The sequence below is a fragment of a genome, unplaced genomic scaffold, assembly GCF_019419815.1.
Source record: "Pyrus x bretschneideri cultivar Hongxiangsu unplaced genomic scaffold, Pyrus_bretschneideri_v1 Contig45, whole genome shotgun sequence".
NCBI lineage: Eukaryota > Viridiplantae > Streptophyta > Magnoliopsida > Rosales > Rosaceae > Pyrus > Pyrus x bretschneideri.
In genome coordinates this window covers 2,912,632-2,928,507 of record NW_025999779.1, presented here as the reverse complement: position 1 = coordinate 2,928,507, position 15,876 = coordinate 2,912,632, and the positions used below count along the sequence as shown (strand labels likewise).

The window sequence follows — 15,876 nt, the reverse complement described above, 5'->3', positions numbered from 1 at the left end:
AACGCCACTTTTTGGAGGTCTTGTTCCCACTCTCGACGGCTTGCTTCCCCAGGGAAACGTTTTGTAGCTAATAATTTACTTCATTATCTCCAATTTTCTCATTTTCCAAATTTGGCCATTTACTTACATTGTGTTTTTTGATGCATATATCTTTCCGATCGGATCTACCCAATAGAAAGAAGCCACGTGGAAGCAAGCTGATACGAGTGGCGGAGCTACTTCTTACGTACATAAGTAATTTAAACAAAAAACGTGAAAGATTGGATTGTAAATTGGATAAAAAATTAAAGACCTTAATTTCAATCAAGTGAACTAAAAACATTGTACAAACCCAGAAATCCAAACATGAGGTAAAGAGTAAGCAAGAAAATTTTAAAATATAGTTAAAGCTAATGAAAATTTGATAGAATAAGAAGGGAAGCGAAGTCTGCACCACAATAAGAGAGGAGAAGAGAAAATAAGGTCTAGCCTGGAACGGAAAAGAGTTTGCATTAAGAACACACTTTAATTTAACAGTATTAAACTAATATGCAGCATAAGCATTTATTAAAATAGCAAGAAGAAAAAAAAAAGGCAGGATAGGCCAAGGACCATTATCGTCTCTTAGTGGCTCCACCCATGTTTGACAAAATAGTCCAGCTGAGAAGAGGCAGTGGGGTTAGAGGGGACACATTGGCAGATGAGACCAGCATATTCCAGCAAGAATGGCCTCCTGGAGCAATAAAGAAGTCGTCACCCACAAAGTGACTGACCCGGTTGAGATGGCTCAGAACACCAACACAAGGTCATTAAAAGGAAGAACTTTGAAGGTTCTCAACTCGATACCTTGGTTAGATGACCAACTTGATGCTTCTCGAAGAGTGCTACACCGACGACTGAAAATATGAAGGGTAGAGATCAGGTCAGCTCGGAAGGCTATCATCACGACTGAGGCATTTATGAAGGTTGGTTAGAAGATTTGGGAATAATTATTAGATCCCAGGATTCCTGAAGTCATTGATGGCTGTTAGAGACATGTGTCATAATTGTTGAGAATGAATCTCACATTGATAGGATGAGGGACCTTGCATGGGCTTACAAATAAGTTGGACAACTCCCCATATTGTCAACTGATTTTATGGTGGAACCTTAACTTCTTTTATGGTATCAGAGCAGGTTGTCCTACATGTGAATCCAAATGGCCATATGTGCTCCACGTCACCCTATTGTGTTGTCCAAATGGAGGCTTGAAAATTCGCCACAAGTGAGAGGGCATGTTGAGAATGAATCCCACATTGATGGGAGAATGGACCTTGCATGGGCTTATAAGTATGTTGAACTACTCCCTATATTGCTAATTTAATTTATGGTGTAACCTTAACTTCCTTCAACAACCCTATAGTGCAACTGAGCTTTTACCATGGCAAAGCCTTCTGGGAAATAGGAGATTTGTTCCCCCTTAATTATTGGAAGTACTCTTGGTTTCTCACCGGAGCACCAATGGCAGCCACCACATCAGTATGACTCCAATAACCTTTCTGTTTATACTTTGCAGGTGATTCCATGCAGACAAGTTTGATTGTCTGAAACTTGGATCGAAAGACTTTACCACCATGCCTTGGAGGTCCTTTTGTTGACTCTCAGTTCTGGCGACAATAGTGTTTATGATCATAGGAACAACGAGCAATGGTGTTAAGATATGAACATATTGTATCAATGGTGATGAAGAATCAAGAACTAGAGAGAGAAAGTAAAGAGATAGCTGAATATTCTTTATATTAATGTTTTCTTAGTAGTAAAGTTATTACATTGAGGATATATGTATACAATCATTAACTACCAAATCCTAACTAACTCTTTAATCATTTGACCAAGTGTCATAATCTAAGCTTACATAATCCTAAGCTTATACTATCTCTAACATGCCCCCTCAATCTTATGATTGGTAGAACCTAACATATGGTTGAAACAATGTATTCGAAAAAGAGTAGAACTCAAGCCCTTAGTTAAGATGTCTGTGCAAAATGTTTGCTTAGTGAAACAAATTGCACTGTGAGCTTGTTCTTGGCAACCCTTTCTTGGACTAAATGCACATCAATCTTGATGTGTTTGGTCTTTTGGTGCTGAATAGGATTGAAAGAAAAAGTTATGGCAGAAAAATTGTCACAAAAAAAAAAAAAAAAAAAAGCACCTGGAGGCATGAAGATGGAAACATGCAGAAAAAGGAAAAAGTCAATAACTGTTGAATCTAATCAAGTTCAACAACAGTGGTAGACATAGCTCCGTACTCAGCTTCTTTGAATGATCAAGACAAGAAATTGGATTGGATCCTAAGAAAACAACCAAACATGTTGTAGATTATCTGTCATTGGGATTTCCTGCTCAATTAGCATGACTAAATGCTTTGAGAGACAAATCCCTTTTGGAATATGTAATTCCACAATGCTGAGTACCTTTCAAATACCTAAGAATCTTTCTAACTGCTATGAAATGAGCAATCATTGGATTCTGCATAAATTGACAGGACTTGATGCATAGATAAGGCAATATTAGGCCTTGTAAAAGTCAAATAGTGTAAAGCAACTGTAATGCTTCTTTATGCAGTGAGATTATTGTATGGAACACCATCATCCTTGGCAAGTCTACTGTAGGGAAGACAATAAGTATCAAAATGCTAAGAATCAAGTAGGGCTGGGCACGGGCTGAACCGGGCCCAATTTTGAAGGGACCGAACCAGACCTGGGTTCAAAGGAAACGGGCCAGGCCGGGGATTACATTTTCTAATATAGGAAATGAACATTACCCGACCTGGTTGAAACGGGCCAGTTCGGGCTGGGTCCACGAGTCCCTTCTTTTTTTTTTGTTTGAAAAAAATAATAATAAAATTTGTACAGATTGCAAACTGCATTGCACAAATTGCAAACTGCATTGCACAAATTGCAAACTGCATAGATTTGCACAGATTGCAACTACAAAGAGTCACATACTACATTTATGCAGATTTTGCACAAATTCATCATTATTCACATCTAATCTAAATACAAAGTCCAACATCCAAGTTCATAGATTAACAATACATCCAAAATAACAATATTACATCGTCCAACATCTAAAAGTCAAATCAACATACAAAATATTCGAAAAAGGAATGATTTATCAAATATGGGAATAACTATTGTCCACATTCTCATTCTCCTTATGTGTATGGGATCAAGTGAATGAAATTTTCCCTAATGCTGCAATAATTAGTCAACAGAGGACATTCGGCAAAATTATAGAAAAATTGTCTCAATGTTGCCCCTTATTTCTTTTTCTTCCTCCTCAAAAGTTCCAGATCAAGTAATGTTAAAAAACTTCATCAACGTTGAAATCAGAATTTTAACATTGGTATTAAGAGTCTGTTGTTATACAAAAGTAAGAACACAAGAATCAAAGTGGCTCGATGTATAGCTTACAAGAAATTAACCTAATTCCAAACTCAAATACGTTGAAAGCCAAATTTCAAGCCCAATATCTCCTTCGCACACCTTCCTTCTGTCCCTCTTCTTTCTTTCCCTTTTTCTTCTTTTCTCCCTAGTGCGACAACAATCAAAGCGGAATTTGATATACAGATGAAATGATTTGAGACTACATATTGTAAAACTCAGAGTGTGGCTCGAAAGCTCCATGAAAAATGATTGTGATGCTGATGCAGACCAAGATTTTGACCAGTTTTTGCATCCAACTTAACTCAAAAGGAAGAAGAAATGTATAGACTCACACTATCTACTAATCTAGTATCTAATTTCCTTAGGAAATTAAAAGTTAGAAGCATCAAAGCTTGCCAAATTACTGCAAAATTATCAATTCAATCATCAATCTACTGCAAAATTAACTCTAGTAACCTAGTTCGAAAACCCTAAAATCCCAAATTCCAATTTAAAAACCCTAAAATCACTACACCCAAAATTCAAAATTTCAAATTAATAACAAAACCCTAATTCAAAATTATCTAAATTTTAGAGGGATGATGACTAGTACCAGTTTCTTCGACAACGGTGATGGGGTTGTTATCGAAGAGGAGAGAATCGACAGCAAGGGTGATGGCCTGGCCCCTGGGTTCTTTGGGATGCTGTCAAGGAGGATGATGGGTGGTGCCGTTGTGTTCGCGGAGGAAAATCGACGGTTGGTGAGGGGGAGGACGATTGGAGTTAAAGGAACTGTCGATGAGGGACTGAGACTGAGAGTCTGAGAAAGAGAGAGACTGAGAGTCTGAGAAAGAAAGAGACTGAGAGTCTGAGTGTGAGTAAGAGTCAAGATGAGAGAGAGATTGAGGACTTAGGGTAAAACTAAAACTAACGGTTCATATTAGATATGGTAACTTATTCATCAATCTAGTTTGTTCCTTTTAATTACAAACGGGCCGGTCCGGGTACCCGCAGTTCCTCTACTCCAAGAACCGACCTGAACCGAAAATCACAAAGGCCCGCCTCGACCCGCCCCGTTTCTCTATTTTAAAAGTAGAAATCGGACCGTACCCATCCCGAACAGCCATTACCTGTCTCGACCCGTGGTTCCTGTACCCGTTTACCCATCCCTAGAATCAAGCATTTCTATTTTCTGCAGCAAATCATGAACTTACTTAGATTGTGACAGAACCAAACCAGTTAATGACTTGGTGATTTGAATCCCCAAAAAATAATGCAAAGTCCCCAAATCCTTAATATCAAACTCATGAGTCAAAGAATCAATCACTTGTTAAATTGTAGATTGTGCACTGCCAATGATAATAATGTCATCCAAATAACGAAGCATTACCACAATATATTTGCCAACCTATTTAACAAACAAAGAAGAATTTGAGTATGTACTTTGAAACCCAAGAGAAGGGAGAAGGGCTATAAATATCTCATTCCAAGCTCGAGGAGCTTGTTTTAAACCATAGAGAGACTTCTGCAATTTACAAACTAGATGAGGATGTGGTGTCTTCAAATCTTAAAGGTTGAGCCATGTAAACCTCTTCTTGCAGAATTCCATGTAAAAAAAGCATTATTAACATCTAGTTGTCTCAATGGCCAATCAAATTGACTTGCAAGTGCCAAAACCAACTTAATTGTAGTAGGCTTCACAACAAGACTAAAGGTCTCTTCATAGTCTAAACCAAGTTCTTGAATAAACCCATTTGCAACAAGCCTATCTTTATGTCTAACTATGGACCCGTCTGAATTTTTCTTAATTTTAAACACTCATTTACATCCAACTAATTCTTTTGAGAGGGCAGAGAAACCAAGTTCCAAGTAACTTGAGCATGCAAGGCATCAATTTCCCCTTGCATAGCTTTAACCCAAACTGGACATTTCAATGCTGACTTATAAGAAATTGGCTCAATGGAAGACAAATCAGAAATGCCAGAATCACCAAGAGCTCTTAGAAAAGCTATTGGCTTGACTATACCACTTTTTGCTTCTGGTTTGCATAGGATGCAAATTCACAGGTTCTATACGGAGCACAACATGAAGAAATTTTGGTGCAAACTCAATAATTGAACTAACCTCACGTACCATATGGAAGAAGGATGAAGAACTTGCAGCTGCAGTAATGGACTAAGGTGTATCTGGTGTAGATAATGTATCTGGTGCAAATAATGTTTCTGGTGTCTGTTGTATTAAAGAAATGACATATATATAGGTATGCATAGATGAAGATAAACTTGGTAATGAATAATGTGAGTGGTTTAGGCTAGGTAGAGATGATGAAGATGAAGTATGATCTGGTAGAACCATAACATTTTGTAAATTATGAACTGGTATAACTTACTGGTGTAAAAAACTGAAGAACAGTTGAAATAAGTTGTTTTGGTTTTAAACCCAAGGTTGTATAAGGAAACTCAGTTTCATTAAACACTACATGTCTAGAGATAAAAAGTTTACTCTTAGACACATTATAGTACATGTAACCCTTATACTTTGATGCATATCCCGAAAATATACATTTGGTAGTTTTGACTTGGAGCTTAAAGTTATTATATGGTCTAAGTAATGGATGGCATGAGCAAGCAAATATTCTAAGATGAGTGATGACTGGAATAAAACCATACAAAAGCTCAAAAGGTGACTTATGTTGTAAACGGGCATTTTATTGATAAGATGTATTGCAATTTAACATGCAAAGGACCAAAATTGAGATGGTAGTTTTGCATTTTGCAATAAAGTCACAGTGGTCTCAACAATATGCATTGTTCTAAAAATCCCCGCCTAGATGCTAAATGGCTGGCCACTGTCCCGATTAATGCCTAGGCATTTGAAAATTAAGAAAGGGCGCCTAGACCTGCTGAGGTGCCTGTTTAGACCCTATAGGCACCCACTTAGGTTGCAACTCACTTAGACAGAAAATAGATAACTTTCATTTTGCATTTTATTTTTTACAATAAATTATTAGGGACTTGTTGTATACTTAAATGAACACACATGATATGCTTATTCCCCATGTTTTCATTATGTTCCAATACTTCATTATATATATATATATATATATATATATATATCATTCTACTTTGTAGTTTATGATGAAATTATATATATATATATATATGTATATATATTAAGTATAAACACACTTATATACACGAAATATAATAGATTTACTTAAATTTGCCTAGTCCGCCTAGCCGCCTAGGTGCTAGGCTCCAGCATGCTGCCCAACTAGCGCCTAGCGTTTTTTAGAACCTTGACAATATGTCTATGTTTCCTCTCTGCTAAACCATTTTGTTCAAGGGTATAGGGACAAAAATTATGGTGAGAAATACTCTTAGTTTGAAAAAAAAATTCTGGAGCTGCTTACTAATGTATTCATCCCCTCTCATCACTCTGCAAGATTTTAATATTTGCAGAGAAATGGCAATTTGGTGAATTTTCCTTCCAAACAACTTTGACACATACTAGGTACACTATCAGTGTTACATTTAATATTTGCTTTTTGTAAAACTGAAGTAACAACTGAGTTGGTAGGGTGACCTAGCCTACTATGCCAAACATTAGAGTTTATAAGGTAACCAAGTTAGGCAACAGAAGAAGCATGTTTGAATAAAGAAGCTAGATGATAGTTGGCAAGTGAAGGGATTGGGTAAAGTCCATTAGTGCACAATCCAAAAACAATAGGCATAAAAAATCAGCCAGCAATTGTTATGAAGACACACTTCATGTATTAATAACAAATTTTGAGTTAGTTTGAGACATAGAGTTTGGAGTTCAATTTAATTGGATGAGCATGAGTTTGAATAACATAACTACCAACTGTAGACACTTTCAAACTTTCACCATTAGCTTGCTAAACTGTTTCATTGATCGGATAGGGAAAAGCTAATGACAAATTACCGAAATCAGCAGTCATGTGACTGGTAGCTCCATAATCATTGATGCAAACTGTGGATAAGTCTGAGAATTAACCTGCTGAGAAGATTGAGTCATGACAATGCGTATAGCTTGCATAAAAGGTTGAGAATTTCCTGATAGCTAAGGAGAATAACCAAATATTGATGAAGAAACACCATAAGTATATCCTGATGCAGACTGAGATTCATGTCCAATATAATTTGGTCCCTTGTCATTGTAGAAACAAAACCAAATGGTGTGATTGGTTTTGCCATAAATATGACAGCCAGCTATGAGATTGGATTTGTTGAGACAATACTGGTGCAGTGTGACCCTCAGCACCACATAGTTGACAAGTTTGTATAAGAATAGCAAAATGACTACCAAAGTAAGTACTTGGAGATTGACCAAGCACTCCAGGAGTTAGTATAGGCAACACATGAGTTTGAGTTGGATAAGACTGTCTAGGATTATATAATCTATGTCTAGAATTGAATCTTTCTTTCCCTTTGTTTCTATTGTTGTTATATGGCTAAAAACCAGCAAAAACAAACTGAGATTGACCAGAATTGGAATGAAATGACTGAGAACCAGAACCTTTAGACATTGGATTCCCTTTAGAAGCAACCATTGCAGTTACAAAAGGAGCATGTGACACAGATTCAACTATGACTTCCTCTGCAAGCAGCTGAGTTCAAAACTCTTTAAGAGAAATGACATTCTCACGATCCCTTATAACACACATGAATGTATTATATTCAAGTGGCAAGCCATTCAAACCCAAAATAACAATGTATTCATCTGCAAAATACACACCAGCAGTAGAAAGATAATCTCTAGCTTCCTTAATCTTTTGCATATATTGTGTAATATAATCAAACTATTTTCTGATGGTTTGCAAATTGGACTTCATTTGAAATATACTAGTTCTAGATACAGCAGAAAATTGTTCTTTGAGTCTGGTCTAGTACTGCCAATGGCACAAGAGATAGCAACAAGAGACAAAGTTGTAGCGATCAACTACATTAAGGCACGATCATGCAATTTCCAAACTGTAAAGTCATCTCTTTCAATAACAGAGGCAGAATTCGAAGAATTAATGCCGGATTCACAGTCACAAATGCAAGTCGAGGAGGACAGGGTGTTGAGCCATCAACAAACCCTAGAATTCATTACTCTTAAGCAATAATTGCATTTGAAAATGCCAATTCAAGTAATTCGAATCATCCAATTTCACATTAATGGAAGTAGATATAGTAAATATAAGAACAACAATTGGTGATTACAAAAGCTGTAATTGTGTAGCAGTTACCATTTTTGCAAATTTGCAATAAGAAAAGAACAAATTCTTAAAAGATGCAAAAAGTAAAACTTACCACAAACACCTTGCGAGCAAGAATCGCATAGAAGAAGTAGTCGAAAAGCTGGATCAATCTTCAAGATCACAGCAAGAACCATAGAATTCGCAGAAAAAATGACTTCGTCCAAGCTTTGCCTAAATTGAAGACCTCTGAGTATAGATCAAAAGAATGCAGAAGCAAAAAGAGGATCGAAGAAGAATGCATTAGCAACAATGGCGATTGATACCATGTTAAGCTATATGAACAGCTTGTATCAATGGTGATGAGGAATCAAGAACTAGTAGAGAAGTAGAGAGAGAGAGAGAGAGAGAGAGAGAGAGAGAGAGAGAGAGAGTTGAATATTCTTTGTATTAATGTTTTTTTAGTAGTGAAGTTATTACATTGAGGATATATATATACACACACAGACACACACAATCATTAACCAACAAATCCTAGTGAAGTTATTATAATATCTCTAACAATTGCTTGGGTTAGTTGTTGAATTTTTTAGGTTGATGGGCTAAGTAACTCACTCTAACACTAGAGATAGTGTCCCCAACTTGGTAATTACCACATTCCCAATCCGTCAGCGTGGAGTTTTATCACAAAATACCTCGATATTAGTTAAAGTAGAGTAATCATATTTAAACTCATAATTTTTTCTTTCTGGGATAGCCAATATTAGTAACCTCCGCACAATTGAGCAATGTTCTCATCATGTGAACCTAATGGTCAAGAATCGCTCATGTGTAGACGATTATCCCTAACAAAATCCGAACTACACCACTGTAGACTTGCATTAATTGCATTTTATTACTTTAAACCCTAAATTCTGAATCCAATCTAATAAGCCAACTTTCATTCCAAGATCAAGTACTAGACATAATATTCGATACGTGACAAGTTTAAGCATTAAAAAGATAAATAAATAAATAAAACAACTTAGTCAAGAACTAGTTTGTCCGACTAACTGATATAACTTTGAATCCTAGAACACCATGTTAGTTTGTTGTGGGAAAAAAGAACAATAGTTTTGCTCACAAGCACATACATATATAGGACATCATGAAATATATTCTGTAAAGAAGAGGCATCTTAATCTGAATAATGTCTCACTGGAGTCATTCTAAATTAAGAAAAAGACTGTATTGCTACAGAACTTGCCTACACTATACGTTAAATTCCATCCTGGAATACAATATTATCTGGTCAGCATTCTGTGTCTTTTAATTATCACATGGACATAGATAGGAGTTGAAAAATATAAATTTATTGCATGGAAAATATTACGATATTTGGTTTTCATCTAGAACTGGCCCCCATTAGCCATGGAGTTTGCAAGCAGATCAAAGGCCACTGTTGGAAACTGGCATGTATAATGAATTTATTACATGGAAAATATTACGATGTTTGGTTTTCATCCAGAACTGGCCCCCATTCGCTTTGGAGTTTGCAAGAAGATCAAAGGCCATGGATGGAAACCGGCATATATTATGATGTATTTATATTCACATGAAGAAAAAAACTGTGTAATGTGCAACAACGCAGCACCTTAATACAAGTAATCTACTATTTTCCTTTTTCTTTTCTGCTTTATTTTATCTCAATTATCAGGTTATGACTATGTGTTTTGAGTGAGTAATTTTTCAATATGTTCGTAATAACGCTAGCTATAAGGTGTAACCATATACTCAAATTATAGTACTTCTATTTTTTTCTTTATTAATATATTTTAAAAGTGTAACATATCAAACTATGTCGTGCAATAATATGAACACACGTAAAAAACCACACTACGTTGCAAATGTACTCGGTCCACACAAAATTTCTCTACTAGCAACGTTAAACAGCCTTACTGTGTGCGTGGTCAAAGAATATTTTCTTGGAGTCAAATACAATATGCTTAGGAAGATATCAATATATAAGTGATTAAAACCCATCTCCACTAATCAAGTTCCAATCAGTGGTCTTCTCTTTACACTATTCTTTATCCATTTTTGTTAATACGCAGTCAAAGTCTAAAGTCATCCACATCTTATATTCCACTCCACCCCTGTTTTAAATTTGAAACACCACGTCTTCTCCTTTTGGCTCTCTCTTCGTGATGTCTATATATACTTATCTATAAGAGTCTATATATACTTTTCTATTTGCTTACTAGCTAGCTAGCTAATTAAAAGTTCATAAATACCATTATTAATTTCTTAGTGCAATAGCATTATTTGGTAGTGAGGAAATAGGGTTTCAATTAAAGGATGGCAGGAGGAAAAAAAGGAAGATCTTTGGAGCAAACACCAACTTGGGCAGTTGCCGTTGTTTGTTTCGTTTTGGTTTTGATTTCGATCCTCATCGAATATTTCATTCATTTAATTGGAAAGGTGAGTAATTAGGCTACATAATTGATCATTTGGAGCTCTTTTGGGTTAATCATGAATGGGAAATGAGATTTTCTTATTAAATCTTAATTGCACTCTCTGCAGTGGTTGAAAAGGAGAAACAAAAGAGCTCTCTATGAAGCACTTGAGAAGATCAAGTCGGAGCTTATGCTATTAGGGTTCCTATCCTTGCTTCTAACAGTAGGACAAGGCCCCATTTCAAATATTTGTATATCCAAGGCTGTTGGATCAACTTGGCATCCATGCAGTAAGAAGCAAGAGGTCAAATCAGACAAGAACGAAGATAAGAGTAGTGCTTCAGATGACAACGCCCGCAGAAGGCTTCTCTCAGCCTTGGATTCCAGTGGGGGTGGCCGACGTGTTTTAGCAGCTGCTGGATATGACAAATGTGCTGCCAAGGTACATTAAATTAATTGTCCATGCTTTTGGTTTTATAAAATAAAACAAGCGGATATAATAAAAAAGAAAATATTTTAGGATTTGATTTAATTAGTGTTTTTATATGATCTAATTAGGTTTTTGATATGATTTGATTTGGTCTAGGTTTCCTTATCTTACTGATAAATGATTGTTTAGATTTATTTCCTTATATTGCTCCTATGATACATCAGAAGAATAAAGTATTGAAATTGTATTTGAGAATTTTGAGATTGTAAAGAATTCTAATTTACCCTAAACCCTTTATTTTCAACTGAACTGGCATCTCTTGTTAGATTGTGTTGCTAAAGAGTTTTCACATTTTGGATCAAAATAAAGTTTTTTATGTTATTTTATCAAACTATCAATTTAGAATAATATTCCTGATCGGAATGCCTGATTAGAACAAATAATGTATAGGGGGTGTAGAATGAGTAAACTAGAGTTGGAATGAAAATGTCAATATAGGACCAAGTATTCATGCATATCTTTATTTCATGCAAATTAACCATGAAGTTAGTCTATGGTAATTTTTTGTTTTTCTTTTATATCAACAAAGTATATGTTGTAATTTTTTTTTTTTTTTTTTTTTCTGCAGAACAAAGTTCCATTTGTATCATATTATGGGATCCACCAGCTTCACATACTCATCTTTGTGCTAGCCGTCTTCCACGTGCTTTACTGCATAACAACCCTAGTTTTGGGCAGAGCAAAGGTATCTCTCTCTCTCTCTCTCTCTCTCTCTCTCTCTCTCTCCTTTTTTTTATTCTCTCTCTCGAAATGAATAATTTCAAATGTTTGGGATGGGATGGGGCGCAGATGAGAAAATGGAAAGCATGGGAACTGGAAACAAAAACAGCTGCTTACCAATTCTCACATGGTATGCTACCTCCCGCTTTCACACGTAATTTTATTTTTTGAACTTTGACCAGCAACCAGTAATCCAATTATTTCTGACCAAATTTTACTACTTGATTAGTTACTTGTATAAATTGTTAATTTTTGTTTATTATAATTAGTTTATTTATGCTGTAGACCCGGAAAGATTCAGATTTGCCAGAGACACATCCTTTGGGAGAAGACACTTGAGCTTTTGGAGCCGTTCTCCCATTAGTTTATGGATTGTAAGAGTTGAAAATCCATAATCTATTTGTAAATTTGTTTGATAAATATGTGTCAAAACTAAAATTCGAGGAATACTATGACATCAACAAAAGGGGGCACTAAACGCAATTCCTAGACAGTTTTTGTCAGTTTAACGTCTCTCAGATTCTCCTTTTTAACGTTTTTGTTTGCGTGTATTTCTGAATGAAAATCTCTTAATTTGATGTCCAATACTAACTTTAAATTGCAGGTTTGCTTCTTCAGACAGTTTGTAAGATCTGTGCCCAAAGTTGATTACTTGACTCTGCGACATGGGTTTATTGCTGTAAGTCTCTTACTAAATTTACAATTTTCATTATTTTTTTCTGCATGAAATTAAAGTAAGCTTTTGGTTCATGGTTTGTAGGCACATTTGGCTCCTCAAAGTCAAACTAAGTTTGACTTCCAGAAGTACATTAACAGGGCACTTGAAGAGGATTTCAAGGTTGTCGTAGGGATCAGGTGGGTCACTAGAGCTAAGCATAATTAACCTTTCAAGCCAATCCATTAATCACCTGACTATTAGGAAGTTAGGGCTTGGGGGAATTCCGTAGGAAACACTTCTGCTCAAATCGATAAACATTTTGAAAAGAAGCACAACATACTTTATTAAGATAAAAAAACATTCAACAAAACGTATGCGGTGTTTTGTTTTTATAAGGACCGAAGAGCTTATAGCGGTTTAAAAGCATTTTTAACTCTTTAAGCACTGCGAGACATAATTAGCATGCTTTATGCTACCATTATAGTATAATATGCATGACTAAATACTTCATCTTTCAAAAATATGGTCTGAGATTAACAACTTTCCACACTTGCAGCCCAACTATTTGGTTATTTGCTGTATTATTCCTTATGTCAAACACCCACGGTAAGCTTCCCTTGACTTACTAACCTGTTTTTTTTTTTTTTTTTTTTTTGTGTTAATCATGGTTTCACTTTTAGTTATACACCGAGATGACGTCCCTAATGATTTCCTTAATGACGTGTTTTTGTTGTTTACAGGCTCACGTTCTTATCTGTGGCTCCCATTTGTTCCCCTAGTTGTAAGCGCCAATCCCCACCGTTCAATCCTTTTCCTCAATTCCAACGTTCCAACAACTTGGATATTATTTATACCTGATTTTGTCCTAATCGCTTTGATTGTGCAGATGATCTTAATGGTAGGGACAAAGCTGCAAGTTATAATAACAAAGATGGGGCTCCAATTATCAGAAAGAGGTGAAGTGGTTAGGGGAACCCCACTGGTTGAGCCTGGTGACCATCTCTTCTGGTTCAATAACCCCCGACTCCTGCTTTATATCATCCACTTTGTTCTCTTTCAGGTAATAATTCACTTTCTTTCCAATTGGATTTAGTGATTTATACACTTTCGTTTTAAGCCTCTGCTTCTTCCGTGAGGTAAATTATAAAATATACAATTTGGCTTGTAGAGGCAAAATGAGAGTGCGAAATCACTACTGTACATACATTTGTTACGTTCCTTGTCTTGTCAATTTTGCTAATACTTGTATATTTTAACGCATTTTGTCCTCGTACGTAGAATGCTTTTGCACTTGCTTTCTTTGCATGGACTTGGGTAAGTAAAACTGTAAACCCATATTTACTTTCACGAGCCACAGTCAGGAAAAGGTGGTTTACATTTTTACCTTTTTACAGTATGAATTTGGCTTGAAGTCTTGCTTCCATGAGAAGTTGGAAGATGTCGTTTTAAGAATATCAATGGGGTAAGCTCAAATTATTTTTAGATTTTTTTTTCACTCAAATCTTGCAGATAAACTTATTTACTGTGAGAATTTAACTTAACAAATCCCTTCATTGGTTATTTACTGCAGGGTGATCATACAAATTCTGTGCAGCTATGTAACTCTTCCTCTTTATGCATTGGTAACACAGGTAATAAAGTGGCCATGATGCAAAATTAGATGCTAAAAAAACTAAGAAATATTAAGTTCTAATTAACTGTACATTTCTGTGTACAAAAAGATGGGTTCAACTATGAAGCCTATAATCTTCAACGACAGAGTGGCGACTGCACTCAAAAAATGGCACATCACAGCGAAGAAGCACCTAAAACACAAGAATGCAAGTCCAGCCAGTGCACCAGGCACTCCTTTGCACTCTATGTCCCCTGTTCATCTACTACACAACTATAGATATGAACAGGACATTGACAGCATTCGGACATCACCAAGAATATCTTATTTTGATAACGAAGGTTCAGACTCTCCATTTCATCACCAAGACAATTTGACTTGGTCCCAGCAAGGTACAAACATGGAGGGTCAGAAGAAAGAGATTAGTGCTCATGGACCTATACTCAGAGAGCAATGCTTTAGGCGCTTATGGTTCGATAATTCAACATGAGATTCAAATTCACTCGGCAGCACTCACATTTGAGAAATCAGAAAGGAGTTGAGAAATTAGGAAGTAAATGGTATACAACTTGCAACATTACAATCAAACCTAAAGCCTGATCTCATAAACTTCCCAACGAATCACTGTACATGAAGACACTCGGTGCTAGATATCATTAGTTGTACACCTGTAACATAAATTTTGATATTCATGCAAATAAACCTTCACCTTGATCACGTTGAGGCAGTATAGATATCTACATATGTAATCACTTTCCGGGCAACACATTGATATGCTAATATACATGCTGTGAGGAACACGTATGAATGCATGCCTCCAAATGGCGAGTATGGTAATCGGATATTTCAACCTTGTTAATCTATGTTTCGTTCAACAACTGAAATGGACTAATCATTAAATCATTTGAAAGAAGAAAACTGCTGACCTTAGCTTGCAAACCAATGTCACAACCGCGCTCCCTAATACCTGCAACGCCAATAGATGGATCACTCTTCCGTCATATCTTTGCATGTATTAACAGGCGAAGTCAAATGTTGCTATTAACTGGTTTACTTGAAGCTAAGAAGATCAACAATGGTCGTGAGAAAATTCACCCACAACCAAAAATCTTGTGAGCAGAAGAACAGACTATTTTCTGACACGAGACAAATTCGGTCATGTTTCTCCAGTTCAGGATTCTCCGAGTAGAACACCTGCACACTATATTGACAGAAGGCAGAAAACAAACATGAAGAAAAGCTCACTTTAAGAACTACAACTTGAATAGAAACCAAAAGCTTACACAGAGAGAAATTTTACAGAGGTAAAACTTTTAGCAAGAACTGTTATTAATGGAATTCATGAATCCTGAACTGAATGTTTCAATTACTC

At 36.0% G+C, this 15,876-nt stretch overlaps 1 pseudogene; it reads left to right on the top strand.

The window, feature by feature from the left end:
- Nucleotides 1–10,766: 10,766 nt before the first annotated feature.
- LOC103934665 lies at nucleotides 10,767–15,221 on the top strand (annotated as a pseudogene).
- The last annotated feature ends 655 nt before the right edge of the window (nucleotides 15,222–15,876 follow it).